The sequence below is a fragment of the Artibeus jamaicensis genome, unplaced genomic scaffold, assembly GCF_021234435.1.
Source record: "Artibeus jamaicensis isolate MK-2021 breed Jamaican fruit bat unplaced genomic scaffold, CSHL_Jam_final contig_233, whole genome shotgun sequence".
Taxonomy (NCBI): Eukaryota; Metazoa; Chordata; class Mammalia; order Chiroptera; family Phyllostomidae; genus Artibeus; species Artibeus jamaicensis.
In genome coordinates this window covers 23,505,951-23,517,183 of record NW_026521486.1, presented here as the reverse complement: position 1 = coordinate 23,517,183, position 11,233 = coordinate 23,505,951, and positions in this window count along the sequence as shown.

The window sequence follows — 11,233 nt, the reverse complement described above, 5'->3', positions numbered from 1 at the left end:
GTTGAACCATTGAGTATTGTGTAAAGTGTATACTTTTCATAAATGCCTGTTAACAGTTTGAAGAAGTTCCCTTTTATTCCTAGGATGCTGAGAAATTCTATCACGAATGGGTGTTGATTTTGTCTAATACTTCCTCTACACCTATTGAGATGATCATTTAGTTTTTCTATTTTTTCAGTGTTTTAATGTGTAGAATTACATTGATTTTGTTTTAGAATGTTAAACCAACCTTGTATTCTTGTGATTTATGAGTATTGTCATTTAAACAAGTGCATTAAATCTCCTAAGTTTGGATTAGGATTTTTTCAACTATGTTAATAAAGGATGTTGACATACAAGGTAGGGCAAACGTAGTTTTACAATTGTGAATATGTAAAACACAGGGTTTATTTTGTATTATTGTTTATTAATATTTTCAATATGAACAACTACTTTTCTTGTATTGCTTTCCATCCCTTTCCAGCCTTTTACTTTTAAGCTATTTTTTTTAATCTTTATACTTAGGTATTCCTTCTAAGTGCCATATGGTCATTTTGCTATTTTATGTAATTTGATCATTTCTGGCTTTAGTTTGAATGTTTAAATAATTTGCATTTAACATAATTTTTATATAATTAGATGTCTATTATATTTATATTTGTTTTCATTTTGTCTTAGTGTTTTCTTTTATACTATTTCTTTGGTATTAATTAAATATTGTTTACTCTCCCATTTTTATTTCACCCTTGTCCTATTAGCTCTTACCCTTTGCTTTGTTATTTTAGTAGTTGTTTCAGAATTTATGCCACACCAGTACATCATAACTTGTTGTATATAATATCATATGTAGGAGTATAGCCTTATGACTGTATACTTCCATTTCTCTTCTCTCAGCCTTCATGCTAATGTTGCCATATATTTTATGTTTATATATGTTATAAACACCAAAATACATAGTTGTTACTTTTGCCTTATCAGTAAATAATCTTTTAAAAATATTTTAAGAATAATAAAAAACTACATACCCATTCAGTTACCATTTCGGGCGCTGTTTACCATTTTTCTAGATCCCAAGTATCATCATGTGACATTTTTATTTTTCTTAAAGGACTCTATCATTTCCTGCAGTGCACATCTGTTTGTGAGGAGTTTCCTCTTGCCTTTTCACCAAGTTTCCAAAGATTTAAGCTACTAAGCTACTATCTCTTTAAATATTTGTTTCTGTCCTCCCTTATTCTCCCTCCCTGCACCCCACGCCCTGTTAAGGGACTCCAATCACACGAGTGGTAGGCTGCCGGAAGTCGTCCCACGACATCCCGGTGCTTCTTGCTTTCTTCTTCCCTCCCTCCCTTCATTCCTTTCTTTTTAAAATTATTTTCTCTCATTGTTTTATCTTTGATAGTGTCTATTTTTATATCTTCTGGTCTATTAATCCATTCTGTAGATGTCTAATCTATCATTAATACCATACAGTGCGTTTTTTAACCTCACTATTTTTAGTGTTTATCTTTGTAGAAGGGTGCTTTTTCAAAATTTCTTTTCTGTCTCCATGTAGCTTTTAAAAATATATGACTATATTAAGTTAATATTAACCATTTTAATGTTCATGCCTTTTAATCCTAACTTATGAATTAGTTTTATTTTTCACCTTATGACCTTATTTCCCACAGGGCCATGTTTTTCTGACTCTTTGCATGCTTGCTAATCTTTGGTTGGAATTCAGACAAGGTGAATTTTACTTAGGTCAGTGCTAGCTTTTCTTGTGTTTCTATAAATACGCCTGAGTTTTACTGTGAGATGTTTTTAAGTTACATAGAACAGAGTGATGCTCCTGGGTATTGCTTTTATGATTGTTAGGTAATATCAAGAAATTCTCAGTCTGGGGTTAATTATTCTCCATGATGAAGGGAAGATTTCTGAGTGTTTCATCCAATGCTCCATAAACTATGATCTTTTCCAGCCTTGCTGTAGGGAGGGGGCACTGTCCTCTGATCTGTGTGAACACTGGGTATTATTTCTTTTGTATGGTTCTTTCCCCCACCCCTCTGATGGCTCCCTCACACTGATGTTCTGATCTGTACCTTATTGATACCTCAAGGAAGACTCTCTGCAGACCTCTGGGGTTCTCTCTCTGCGCAGCTCATGTCCTCTCTTTTGTATTCTCTTCTGAACGCTTGCTGCCTTTGTCTTTCTCAATGCAGGCGTTTTCCTAAATGCTTCTCAGTTCCCCTTCCCTGTGTGTGGCTTGCAAACTGTGTAAACAGGGTCAGCTGGGTGATGACAGAATTCACCTTCTTTGTTTTCATCTCTCATAGATCATTGTTCTTTTTTACTCCTCATACCCAATGTTTTTATAAAATAATCCCTGCTTTATATATTTTCTTCAGTTTGTGTTTATTTGCTAGTGCCAGGTTGGAAGGTAAATCCAGTTTTTGTTTCCCTGTCTTAGTTCTAGGCAAAGGTCCAGGAGAAGGACTTTGTAATTAGGTTCTTAAGTTTCTTTCTGTTGGAGTTACTGATATCCCTGAACAAAGACATGTTGAGGAGAGGATCCCTGGAAAAAAATATTAGTTCAAGGCCAGAAGATGAATTTTTTTGCCTCTGTGACTGGTATAGTTTCTATTTCAAAGCTGATGACAAAGCTATTTTCTTTAGTCAAGCTGATAGTGCCCATGAGTCATTGTCCTATCATGCTTCCTATTTCTGTCTCCAGTTTTTGTAGATGTCTTCCCAAATCTTAGGTGCAGAAGCAATTACGCCAATCTGATCTATCTTAGGGATTTCTTTCTGTCTCTTAGTTTCTATGCGGCTTGTTTAACCCAACCACATAAATGTCATTATCCTTGTCATTGTTTAAGTCAAGGCTGCAACTACAGCTTTGGGACTGCTGCCTATTTATGTACACCCTGAAAGCTAAGGCTGGTTTTCACATCTTAAAGTGTCATTTAAAAAAACACGCAGCAGAGACTGTAAATAATCCACAGTCCAAAAATATTGACTCAGTCATCTTTTGCAAAAATCTAAAAATACTTACTCTCTTGTCTTTTGCAAAAAAAAAAGTTTGCTGACCCCTGATGTAAATAATTTACTGTTTATGCCATGTTTATTTGTCATTAAAGAAATGCACAATGATTCTGAATTTGCACTACCTGAGTTTAAATCTCAAATTTCTGTTTTCTAAGTCAAGTTACTTAACATCTTATTACCTTGATTTTCTTAATTACATGATAGAAATAACACTAGTAACTTATAGATACTAATATACTACGTATTAGTTAGTAGATATTTGAGGATTTAATGGATAATGTCCATCTAATACTTCAAATAGTGCCTAGAATTTGGTAAGAATTTAAAAATATCAGCTATTTATGGTATTAATTTTTCCCTGTCTTTATGAGGTCCTTCAAGTGTTTTTGTTTTTGATAGTAAGTTCTTAACCTATTACAGAAAATTCACCAAATAACATACTTTCTTAATTTAGGTTTAATTGTGTTTATCAACATTACTTGGAATTTGTTGGTGTCATTGCTAAAATAGTGTGTTGTGGAACTACCCTGACTTGGCATTTATTTTCTTGACCAGAGAAAGCACTGGTCTGCATTTCTTCAGTTTCTTCTTTGTAGAGATATTCTGAGTTTATTAGGAATCTGCAAAGCATTTGGGTCAGTATGAGAACAGATGGCATTTAAATGAATATTGTTTTAGATACTGATTTACCTTAGAGTATTTGACAGACTTAGGCTGTTGTGGTTTGGAAACTTGAGCAGGATATGTATGCTTAACAGCTCAATTTTTTAAATCTTAACAAGTTAAAGGAGCAAATTTAAAATATCTGATATTGTCATATCTCCAAGTATATCTTTTTCACACCTACATTTACTTACAAAATGCTCCCAACCTCCACCTCTCCATGCCCATTCATCCTTACGCGTGGTGCATGAAGTATTAACCTGTGAGAGGTGCCATGAACCAGGACCTGAAGGGCCACTAGGTTTCTGGAAACAACTTTTTTTAATGAGAGAAGAGTAAGTGGTTATAAGCATTTGCACAATTGGGAAATTCAGAACTCTAAGTAGGAGTACTAAGCATTGGACTTGTATCTGGACCATAATGAAGTCAGAGTGGCTTTGAAATTATTAACTTGGGCCTTGTTTAGGATACATTTACACTTATTGGTCCATGTTATACTAAAGTGAACAGTCATACACCTCAGCTCTTTCCTAGTTCTTTAATCCCTTAAGAGCACAGCCAACAGATGATTTATAATTCTACTCTTAGAGAATGAAAAATTCAGTAATAACATAAGTAATTTACGTTCAATAAAGCATCCTGTGAAACTGACAGCAGGAATCTACCTCAATAGATTCAGAAACATCAGATCATCACCTTTTGCTAAACCTCTTTTTTGCAACATGCTGAGATGGCGCTAATGTTTTATTTTAATTGTATTTTACTGATTATGCTGTTACAGTTGTCCTAATTCCCCCCCTTTGGTCCCCTCCATCCAGTACCCCCCACTGCCTCAGGCAATCTCCGCACCATTGTTCATGTGCCTGGGCCCATGCGTATGATTTCTTTGGCTTCTCTATTTCCTATACTGTACTTTACAAAAAAGAGTAGAGATAAAGGGACTTATCTAAGAAAAAGAAGATAAAAAAACATGAACAGTGAAAGGACAGCAAACTCACAATTATTAACAACCACACCTAAAACAAAAGCAAACTAAGAGGACAGCTAGATCAGGAGCAGAACCATAGAAATGAAGATCTCATGGAGGGTTAGCCACAGGGGAGTAGGAGGAGGAGAAGGGGGGAGAAGGTACAGAAAGTAAGTAGCATAGATGGTAGATAGAAAATAGGTAGGGGGGCAAGAATAGTATGGGAAATATAGACTCTAAAGAACTTGAGACATATGGTCATAAACTAAAGGGGTGGGAATGGTGGGGGAGGGGTATGCAGGGTGGAGGGGAATGAAGGGGGGAATAGAACAACTGTAATGGCATAATCAATAAAATGAAAAAAAGAAAAAAGAGTAGAGATAGTACTACACTTTTAATTTATTTACAACAAATGCAAACATTCAAAAAAATTAAATAAGCAACTTTTCCTCTAAATATTGTACCCATTGTATTTAGCATGTGTGTTATATTTTGAAAGTGATGTGGGGTGACTAACAGATAATTTTAAAATACCACATAATCAACAAAAGAAAAAGCAAACAAAATACAACCAGAGTCATTGAAATTAAGAACAATCTGACAGTGGCCATAGGGGAGGAGGGTGGGGACAGTGGGGAGAAGTGTTTTCAGGAACAACTATAAAGGACGACACATGGACAAAACCAAGGGGGAGGGTAGAAGCAAGGGGGGGATGGGTTTGGAAAGGGTTGGGGGAGGGGTGGGGAGAAAATACAGACAACTGTAATTGAACAACAGCAAAATAACTTAAATTAAAAATATAAATGAATAAAATAAAATACCTGATTATAGTCATGAGTGGCATCATGGTGTTTCAGTCAACCGTAAACCACGCATTCCATGGTGGTCCCATAAGATTATAATGAACTGAAAAATTTCTACCCAGTTACATCACAACCACCACGACCTTGTAGTGCAATGTATTACTCATATGTCTGTGGTGATACTGGTGTAAATAAACCCACTGTGCTTCCAGTTGTATAAAAGTGCATACAACTACATATATAATACACAGTACTTTATAATGATAACAAACTATGTTACTGGTTCATGTATTTACTATACAATACTTTTTACCATTATTTTAGAGTGAACTGTTCTACTTACAAAGAAAGTTCACTGCCAAACAGTAGGGCCTGTTACACTGGCAGCAGCCTCATGCATCCTGTTTACTGTGTCTCTTGATTGCATCACTTTCTCTTGTATTTTAGGTTTTATTGTGGGCCCTAAGCATACAAAATCTTCAGCTGATCTTGCCAGTAAGAGGTTACATCAAGTGTTGATCCGAAAACACAATTAAACGTGATTAGGGCTGTAAAAATGGAAAATCTGTCATAGTTACTGCTCACACATTTCACCATATCCATGATCTTGAAGAGAAGATCAAAGTGAGAGACACTGCTAAAGCATCAGCTTCATTGAAGGCAATGAGACCCCCCCCCCAAAAAAAAAAAAACCTTGAGAAGGGCCTAAGTTCATAGGGAAACCTCTAATGACCTGGATTGCAGATCAGACACAGAAATGTATATCTGTTAGCACCGTGAAGATCACAGACAAATCAAAAAGTTTGTTTGTGATGTTGAAAGAAAAGGCTGGACACCTACAGTGTTTAATTGCTTGCTAGCTCTGTGATTCAAACAATTCAAAACTCATTGTTAGTTACATAATGGATGAAATGTCCCTGCTCTGGAAACAGAAGCCTAAAAGGAGTTTCATTGATTAAGAGACCAAGTCAAGGTCAGGGCTTCAAGTTTTCAAGGCTTTTAAGGACAGGATGACAGTGTTGCTTGGAGATAAGGTTGCAGGTTACAAATTGAAACTTTGTGATCTGTCACAGTGAGAACCTCAGGGCCTTCAGACGTATTAGTAAGCACACATTGCCAGTGTGCTTGCTACAGGAGCAGTAAGTCCTACATGGCCTGTCACGATGGTAGGTTCATTATCTAGTCTTTCCTATAAGTCAGCCAGACAACTGCTCTGCTAGCTGCCCGCTGAGCAGCCTGGTACCAAGGAACAGACAAGAGTCACATGCAGTAACTATGTTATGCACTCAGTTTCATTGAATGCAGGTTCACTCAAAGTAGAACATCAACATACATTAATATTCTACTCACACTCTAACAAACTAAGAGAAATGTAACACACACACACACACACACACACACACACACACAGCAATCAATGGGGGATAATGACCCTGAGTCCAAGAGTCTCAGTCTGCAGGTCTGGGAGACAGTACTGTGGGAATGGGAGTTGTCAGCATCTTGCAAGGAAGGATCTCCAGAGATCTCCAGAGCCCAGTGGGCCGCAGGGCAGACGAGGTCTCCCATCCAGCAGTGCTGAGCCTCCAGCAGCCGATGTCAAGGGAGATCAGCGTGGCATGGAACAGCACTCTGGTGTGTGGAGCCTGGCTAACTCAGCAGTGGCCTGGAACCTGCCTCAGTTATAACTTGAAAGTTGTGTACTCCGCCCTCCTGGGTCTTTTTGAATAATGCCTTGGCACCCCTGATACCAAATGTGAAATTTTCCCATGAGCCCGTCAGTGGTACATGTCTATTCTGCTTATACCCTTGATGACAAGTGTGGAATTTCCCCAAGAGCCTATTCACGGGTGGTCCTGCTCTGCAGACATGTCTCCTCTAACCACATGTGCACATATCTTAGGTGTGCCTCCTTGCCAGATGTGTCTGCTCTGACTTTGATAGTTTCCCTCTTGAACCAAAGTGTCATGGCTGACACAAGTGACTCCATTTTGTTTTATACACTTTATGCTATTTTGACTAGACTGATGCCATTTAACTGGTCCTGTTCTCCACATGGCCCAGCTCATCTTCTAAGATGCCCATTTGACTTGCTGTGCCAGTGAAATGAGGTACTGTTTGAAAAAAACATATACCTTTTAAGATTAAGGTTATTGTTAATAATGTCCCTGAAGTCCTCCTTTTATTGGTGATCTTCATCCCAATTTCAAAGTGGTGTCTCTCCTTTCTAATACCATCTCTTTGATCCAGCCAATGAACCAAGGAGTTGTAGCAACTTTTAAGGCCTATATTCTGAAGATGCCCTTTGTCCAGTATATTGCTCCTACTGAGAGAGACACTGAGAAGATACTGATGCAATTCTGGAAGGATTACATCTATGACTGCATCAAGAACCTTGTGTGGACTTGAGATGTCAACAAGAAGTGTGTGACTGATACCTGGAAAAAAACACTCAAGAGGTTCTGCCATGAATTTAAAGAATTTGTCAAAGATGAGGAAGTTGCAAAAATCAGAAAAGTCTGTGACTGAAATGGCAGAAAACTTTAAACCTGAGTGGGGGCAAGAATGACACTGAGAAACTCAGACCGGTAGTTCCTGAGCAACTAACTGTCTAATGAGCTGTTGTTGGAACCAGAACAAGAATGCATAGCTGAAGAGGCAAGAGAAAAGAAAACTGCAAGAGAAGACTACCCTAAAACAACTGACAATGAAGGGTTTAGTGGAAGCCTTTGCAGACCTCAGTAAGTTCCTTAAAAAGCTTTAACACATGGACTCTAACACCAAAAGGTGTCCATTATCAGAGAGAATTTTTCAGGGTGCATTATCAGCTTACAAGCAAAATGATGATTAAAAAGAAAAGAAAACAAGCAACCACCAGGGACATATTTCTGAAAAGAGTGACCCCTCCTCAAGGAGGGCCTCAGGCAAGTCCTTCAGGAGGTGTTCCAGAAGAAAGCATTGCCATCCTAGGAGACAGCAGCTGAGGACCTTCCAGTGGGACAAGGTTGGGCAACAGGGATACTGATGATCCTAACCCTTGTAAATCTAAGCTAATTTGTATGTTTGTGTCTTGCTTTTAACAAAAATGTTAAAAAGTAAAAAAAAAAATTAACAATAGAAAAAAGCTTATAAACATACAAAGAAAGAAAATAATTTTGTAGAGCTGTACATTGTATTTATGTTTTAAGTTAAGTGTTACCACTTAGCTTAAAGTCAAGAACTTAAAAAAAATAAGTTAGGGGACAGTGTTATAAGGGGACTAAATGGTAATGGAAAAAACACAATAAAGATCGTATATTAAACAGGCAAAAAAACTGTACTTGAAAAATAACTAAATAAAATTATTGAGAAAAAAGATTATATATTAAAAAAAGAGAATAAGTTTTTATGGTAAAATTTTACAGTAAGTTGAGGTTATTACTGAAGAAATGAAAATAATTTTGATCAATGTAGAGTAGCCTACGTGTACAGTGTTTTTACAAGGTCTACAGACCTTCACATTCACTCACGGACTCACCCAGAGCAACTTCCAGTCCTGTGAGCTTCATTCACAGTAAGTGCCCTATGCAAGTGTAGCTTTTTTCCAGTCTTTTATACCACATTTTTATGCACCTTTTCTAAGTCTGGGTATGTTCAGATATGTGAATACCTAGCCTTGTGTTGTAATTGCCTACAGTGTTCAGCACAGTGACATGCCCTAGAGACTTGCAGCCTAGCAGCAGTACACTGCAGCGTGCAGCCTAGGTGAGACGGTCCACGTCTGTGTACCTGCACTCTGTGATGATGAAGTCCCCTAATGGAGCATTTCTCAACAATCCCCATTGTTAAGCGACATATTACTGTGTATACGCCCGTAACTTAAATACCAAAATAAGAGTATCAGGATGTTTTGATTTCTCCAACTTATTTTAGTTTACTTTGACCAAGAGATGTGTAATAGAAGTTTTTCGTATTTATTTGGTTCATTCATTCATTTAAGAAAGGGGGAAGGGTTTTCAAGAACATCTGTAAAGGACACATGGACAAAGCCAAAAGGGGGTAGGATCAAGGGTGGGAGGTGAGGATCGGCGGGTGAGGGGTGTGGTGGGAGGAAAATGGGGACAACTGTACTTGAACAACAATAAAAAAGTTAAAAAATAAAACAAAATAAAACTTTTCTCATGGAAAAAAAGAACTCTACCAAATGCCTTCTTTCTTTAGTGCTAACTGAGTAGGCAGTAATAAATACACGTAGAAACTAGTCTCATGGTGCTCACAGTCCTGTGTGGAGGAGGAAAATAAACAATTAAACTAAAATCTCTACATTCGTGGTATTGTATTTATTTATTTAATTTATTCAAGTGCTACTGTAGATGCTGGGAGTTAGTAGTAAAAAGATAAGTTTCCTATCCTCTGAAACTTATGGTGGCAGAAATTAAAAATAAAATGAACAGATGAAGTAATTGTTGAAGGAATCCAGTGGCCGCTCATAATAGAAGATACCTCCTAACACCCACAATTCCTTAGAGATGAAGAAATAGAGATGCCTTTAAGCAGAGTGAAAGTCACATTTTTACTATGAGTCAGGCAGGTACAGCCTACAGAGATTCTTCGATTTTACTCACAAGTGAGTAAAACAGATCAACTCCAACTTGCCTTGAGATTTCTAATACGAAGCAGCAGATGGCGCCATCACCTAGTTCACTCTTACCTGATCACTGCATCCCGACTTAGATCCCACACCACAGAGAACCCCGTTTCCATCTTTGTTATCCTGTACCTCTCTTATTTACCATCCAAATATCACAACAGAGATGTAAGACCCATCCTCATGTCACTGGTGAGGAAACAAGCTGGGAAGCTCAAACGACACATCTGAACTCGCCCAGGCAATCAGAGACAGAATCAGGAACAAGGCACCGCGGTGCATTCATTAGATAGAACATGGACTTTGGATTTAGAAATCCTTCCAATAACATGGCTATTTTTTCATTAAGCAATTAAGTTGCCTTATCTTGGGTTGATTATTCTGTACATATATTACTACTTTTAAAGTATCTTCATTTACTCTTATATATTCTTTTATACATCAACCCAACATATATTTATTGATAAACTACCATGAATCAGAAGTTAGTCTACATTTTTGAAAAGGATCAGTAACCAAGACAAGAAAGATTTTAAGTTTATGGGCCTTACAAACAAGTGGACAGGTGAGTCTATTCCTAAACAGATGAGATATATCAGAGTACTGCAAAGTGCTTTGGAAAAAAAAGAGAAAAACTGTATTATATGATTGAAACCGGTCGGCAGGTACCCTGATGGTATTCTGATTCAGACTGAGTAGTAAGGTAAGACTTTTTGGAGAGGGTGATAGTTAAACTGAAAACTGATTATCAAGAAAAATTCTACCACACAAACTCCTGAAGGCAAAGCGTTTCAGCCCGAGTGTAAGTCCAAAGTCCCTGAGGCAAGAACAACTTGCGGTGTTCTTGTGATAAAAAGTCAGGCCAGTGTATCAAGATAGTGAAGGGAAGATGGTTAGAAAATGAAGTTAGAAAGATAGTGGGCATTAAATTATCTGGATCCTTATAGGGAAGAGAAGATATTCTGGGGAGTGTTCAGCAGACAATAAATTGATGGTGGTGAATTGTCTGTAGAGAATTTAAAAAATGATAAAATGTATGAAAAGTTAGTCTGCCTTTTATTATCAGCAAGTGCCAGTGATACTAAATAATATCAGTGATAAAATACTCCCTGAAAATATCTTTTGCTGGCCAAGGCTTTAAACAATTCTTGTGTTTACTGTTAAGTTTTA